Consider the following 5,000-nt stretch of genomic DNA (forward strand, 5'->3'; position numbering starts at 1 on the left):
CCTACAGTCTAAACCCTAAACCCTATGCCCTAAACCATACGCCCTACACCCTACACCCTAAGCCCTACACCCTACACCCTAAACCCTACAGTCTAAACCCTACACCCTACACCCTAATCCCTACACCCTACACCCTACACCCTAAACCCTACAGTCTAAACCCTACACCCTAACCCCTAAACCCTACACCCTAAACCCTACAGTCTAAACCCTACACCCTAAACCCTACACCCTAAACCCTAACCCCTACACCCTACACCCTAAACCCTAACCCCTACACCCTAAACCCTAACCCCTACACCCTACACCCTAAACCCCAAACCCTACACCGTACACCCTACACTCTTAATCACTAAAGCAATAAATCAGTGGTGGTTTGGGACAGAGCCAAACTGTTCACTCCTGAATCACTGTTACACAAACGTGTGTGTGTGTGTGTGTGTGTGTGTGTGTGTGTGAATTTTACAGAATACTGTCTCTCTCTTCCTTCTTTTGTCTTCCTTTTTTCCCCCTTTCTCTGATTCACTCCCTCTCTTTTCTTTTATTTCTCCCTCTCTCTCTCTGCTTCTGGCTCGTTCTCTTCATCTCTCTCTCTCCCCCTCTCTCTCTCTCTCTCTCCCCCTTAACCCTCTCCCTCCTTCTTTGTGAGTAATCTGTCTGTCCACACACACACACACACACACACACACACACACACAAACAAACAAACAAACAAACAGTTTTAAATGGAAGAGGCGGGCCCTCATTCTTCAGAGCTTCTTCCTGTTTATCTGGGGTCAGAGGTCACAGACTCCGCCCCCTCCTCATCTACAGACTGACGTTCATCATCGTTAAATGATTACCCAGAATGCTCAGCTGCGACACGCTTCAGTTTTTCTGCTGAACGAATGGAACTTGAGAGACGGTGCAATCGACCGGTTCAGTATTTATTTCTCTGACTGAATGAAAATCTCGTCATGTGTGTGTGTGTGTGTGCGCGTGTGTGAGTGTGTGCGTGTGTGTGTGTGTGTGTGTGTGTGAGCGACGAGAAGCAGGATCACGACCACGACAGCAATAACCATGACGGGGAAATGTGTGATATTTATCATGAAACGCAGAGCTGCCTGTACGAGTGATGTAAAAACACTGTTACTCTTAGCAACAGGGTCTGAAATTAACTCCGCCTCCTGACACAGCGTCCGTTAAAACAATCCGTTAATAACCGCACCGAAATAAGTGTCAAAAATGGATTTGCATAACCCCGCCCACAAGAGCGACACGACAAAGAGCTGCAAGCTTACGTACTGTATCTGCGCTTGTCCAGAAAACGAAAGTCACAGATACAAGAGCAGGCATTTATATCGTTAATTATTTTATATCTGAAGGGAATTCAATCCTCCAGGCCACTAGGAGGCGCTGCAGCAGAAATCTGATTTTTTTTTTTTTTTTTTTTTTTACAGTTTCTGACGTTTATTAACATGTCCGTAAATGTTAATAAACATTTTAATACATTTAAAAATAAATATACGGACTGTATTATGACACGGACAAGAATTTCTACAGTGAGACAAAAGTTCATTTCAGACCTTGTTTTTTTTTTTTTTATTTTTGTGTTTCTCTCTCTCTTTCTCTCTTTCTCTTAGTATTATATTTATTTGACGTTAAGTTGGCGAGTGCGTCCGAGTCGCTCGGCGTCTGCACTCTTCCGTCATCATCGTTGTATTTTATTGGATCAAGACTTGAAGTGATCAGGGTTACTGTAGACCTGCAGGCGTGTGCCGATCATCGGTTATACGATACGTCGCGATATTCAACCAGAAATATTGTCGCGTTCTGTTTCTCCAGTGCCGGCAGGATTTACGCCTCGGTTCTGCGGACAGCTAGAGGCGCGAGATCTTCTTCATAACCGAACGTCTGATTAAAGACATGGCGCGTACGCTGAATCTGATCTTTTACAGCGAAATACTTTAAAGCAATAAATACTTTCATTCTGAAATATTCTCCCTTTATCATAAAACTTTGTTAAACATTAAATAAAAGATGTCGATTAAACAACAGCAGGCAGGAAATCGGATTCCTTTTTCGACTCAAAAGCAGCTTTAAAACAAAAAAACAGAATTTGTGTTTAGATTGTTAAATTAAATTAAAATTATTTATAATAATATTATAATAATTATTAAATTATTTAATTTGCATGTGATTGTATTTAACATAATTTCATTAGATAAATGTTAAAAAAATTAAGACATTTTTACTGAACTGAAAGTGTGATAAGCCCCGCCTCTTCGCTGTGTTTAACCAATCACAGTCGTTTCTCTCGGCAGGTCTGCTCTGATTGGCTGCTGGCAGCCATAAGTGAGAGAGAGGGTGAGAACGATCGTATCTGCGCTGCACGTTAACAGCGTAGCCGCAGCGAAACGATAAAAAGCAAACGAAACGTCTGGAAAAATGTCCATCACCGGGAAATCCTCACGAGATTTCTTACGCAGAAAAGTTACAAAGTTAGAAAAGTATTTAAAAGCATTTGAGCAATATTAATAAGCTAGCTTCGATTTTGTTCACTGTCGCTGTTGCCCCCCCCCCATGAATACATTTTGGTGTCATGGTTCGAAATGTACAATATCATAAAAACAGAACTGTAAAATATCATAAAATGTAAAATATCGTAAAAAAATAACGCTGATATCATAAACCATGATAATGCACCGTATAAACGTATCGGCACACGCTTGCTGTAGACTCGACCATCCGAAAGTACACACACACACACACACACACACACACACACTCTCTCTCTCACACACACACACACACACACACACTCTCACACATTTTAATATTTATGTTACTGTTTAAACACTGAGGACCAAACGGAGCTCGGGCTCAGAGGGACGTCCCCCCGCTGTGCGTCTCTCTGTGTTTCACACTTTGTGTTGTTTTTGTACAATTTTAGCTGCTGTGTGTGTTGTGTATTTTTTTTTAGCGACAATGTCTGTTACTGCTGTTCCTCATCCTGCACTCCTCCTTTCACATCACTCTTTTACTCATCCCTCCTTCCCTCTCTCTCTCTCTCTCTCTCTCTCTTTCTCTTTCTCTCTGTTGTATTTATTTGCGTTAGTGTGATGGAGGAAGTGCGATTTTGCTGTAAAGATCTGTTTTGGATGGAAAAACAAATAAAACTAGAAACTTTAGGAAAATAAAGAATCACACAGTGTGTGTTCTGGGTTTTTTGTGTTTTTATCAAAAAGTCTGCTTTATGAATGGATTTATTCGTAAATCGTTCGTACGAGTGTTTACACAAGAAATTCGTTTTTCATGAAAATCCAATAAACTCAGAAAAACGTTCGTATCCTACTCGAGCTCCTGAGTGAGTGTAAATTTACACATAAGACGACTCGGTAACGTAAACCTCGAACCTGATGGACTTCAGATCCTATAATCTGCAGGGATTACTGCACGTTTCTCTCTGGAATATTCTGTGGAGTTTAAACTGTTTGTGTTTATGACGTTTGCAGCGTTTAGCAGACGCTTTTATCCAGAGCGACTGATAGAAGAGCTTTAGAGTCTCGATCAGAAACACGTCCTCATGCTAGTTCACTCGCTCAGGGACTCAGAGCTCCATCCACAACATTTACTCAAAACCAGTCGCTTTATTTTACTGGCTTTAATTAAAGAATATAAAAAATATAGAGCAAAATAAATGAATCGACACAAACCCATAAATTAAGACGAATAAAACTAATCGCTCAGTTATGATAAAGAAACGGTGGTGTATAAGCGGAGGACGAGCCGCTCTGTCTGCGCAGAGCCGTAAGCCGTAAACAAACACCTCAGCTGACAGAGGATTTAGCGCTCGCTTATTATTATTATTATTATTAATATTATATATTATTAAATGTTTTATTGACGTATGTAGGTGAGTCAAAATAACTTCCACTTCTGTTTCTCAGCCTTTACTCTGATCGCTCATTTCGTGCTCCCAGCTCTCTGTCCACTTTACCTTTTATGGAGTTTTGTGGGCGTCGCTACATGCAAATGAGCGGTGTGTGACAGGCAACTGGAGTCTATGATAGAGATCAGTTAGCTTTGCAAATAAAATAAAAAATTGACATAACTATTAGCGAAACACTGCAAAGAAATAAAAATAAACAGAGACAGTTTAATTATTTATCATAGTTTCTTCTTTATTTATTTGGCAAGCAACATTTTATATTTATACATGAAGTGCATACGTTAGATTGGTGTGTTGAGGCTGCGAGTGTGTGTGTGTGTGTGTGTGTTAGCAGCCCAACACTCATTTAGTATTAGCATTAAAATCAGTTAACATCATTAAAAGGAGAACATCAACAATCATGCTAACGTTGCTAATAATGAATGACAGGCAGGAAGGGGTTAGCTAGTCACGTTACGTTCGGTTGTACGTTAGCAGTGTTAGCATCGTGCGTGAGGAACTCCTTTAAGTGGTGAGATCGAGAACTTGATTAACATTTTACGTGTTATTTGTTACGACCGTGAGGAAAAACGTCGGCGTTAATTCATCACCTGCGTCATGTGATCACGCTGTAAAAACCTCTTTAGTGAAAAATCAGAAATTAGCGTTTAAAAGATCGGAATCGGTTTCGCTCGGCTACAAAACTCCGTGTTTGTTTAACACTGATAACCAGTTATTGTTACTTACAGCTAGCTTCAGTTAGTCACCTTATTCATGTTTTTTTTTTTTTTACGAAATTTTCCGACAGATATTAGCAAGGTTATGCTTGGTGCCTAGCAACAGCGATCTTACTGTGATCTTTTTCCGGAGCAACACATAGAAATCTAAAATAGCTTCCGTGACAGCCATGATAGCTAGCTGCTAGCTAAACCGTATTTTAACTTTAATCTTTCCCAGGTTTAAGTGCAAACGCTATAAGCAGAAAATCGAAACTGCGTCCACACTAGCGATCGACAAAGGGACAGGTGATCGTTCGTGCGCAGTTTTAGCAACATTTGAACGGATATTTTCTGAATTCTATGCAAATCAG

At 40.4% G+C, this 5,000-nt stretch overlaps 2 protein-coding genes across 6 annotated transcripts in view; one reads left to right on the forward strand and one right to left on the reverse strand.

The window, feature by feature from the left end:
• The window catches only part of gramd1a (GRAM domain containing 1A), a 33,880-nt gene extending 30,697 nt beyond the window's left edge, over positions 1-3,183 (forward strand). For all 5 annotated transcript variants that reach the window (XM_053227913.1, XM_053227914.1, XM_053227916.1 and 2 more), the window contains one exon: positions 1-3,183. This exon is cut by the window's left edge and continues 1,005 nt beyond it. The gene's annotated coding sequence lies outside the window, so the exon portion shown is untranslated.
• A 954-nt stretch (positions 3,184-4,137) lies between these two features.
• The window catches only part of scn1ba (sodium channel, voltage-gated, type I, beta a), a 21,529-nt gene continuing 20,666 nt past the window's right edge, over positions 4,138-5,000 (reverse strand). Inside the window, exon 6 of the mRNA XM_053227918.1 lies at positions 4,138-5,000. This exon is cut by the window's right edge and continues 2,390 nt beyond it. The gene's annotated coding sequence lies outside the window, so the exon portion shown is untranslated.

Source organism: Pangasianodon hypophthalmus, chromosome 22 (genome assembly GCF_027358585.1).
Source record: "Pangasianodon hypophthalmus isolate fPanHyp1 chromosome 22, fPanHyp1.pri, whole genome shotgun sequence".
NCBI classification, from domain to species: Eukaryota; Metazoa; Chordata; class Actinopteri; order Siluriformes; family Pangasiidae; genus Pangasianodon; species Pangasianodon hypophthalmus.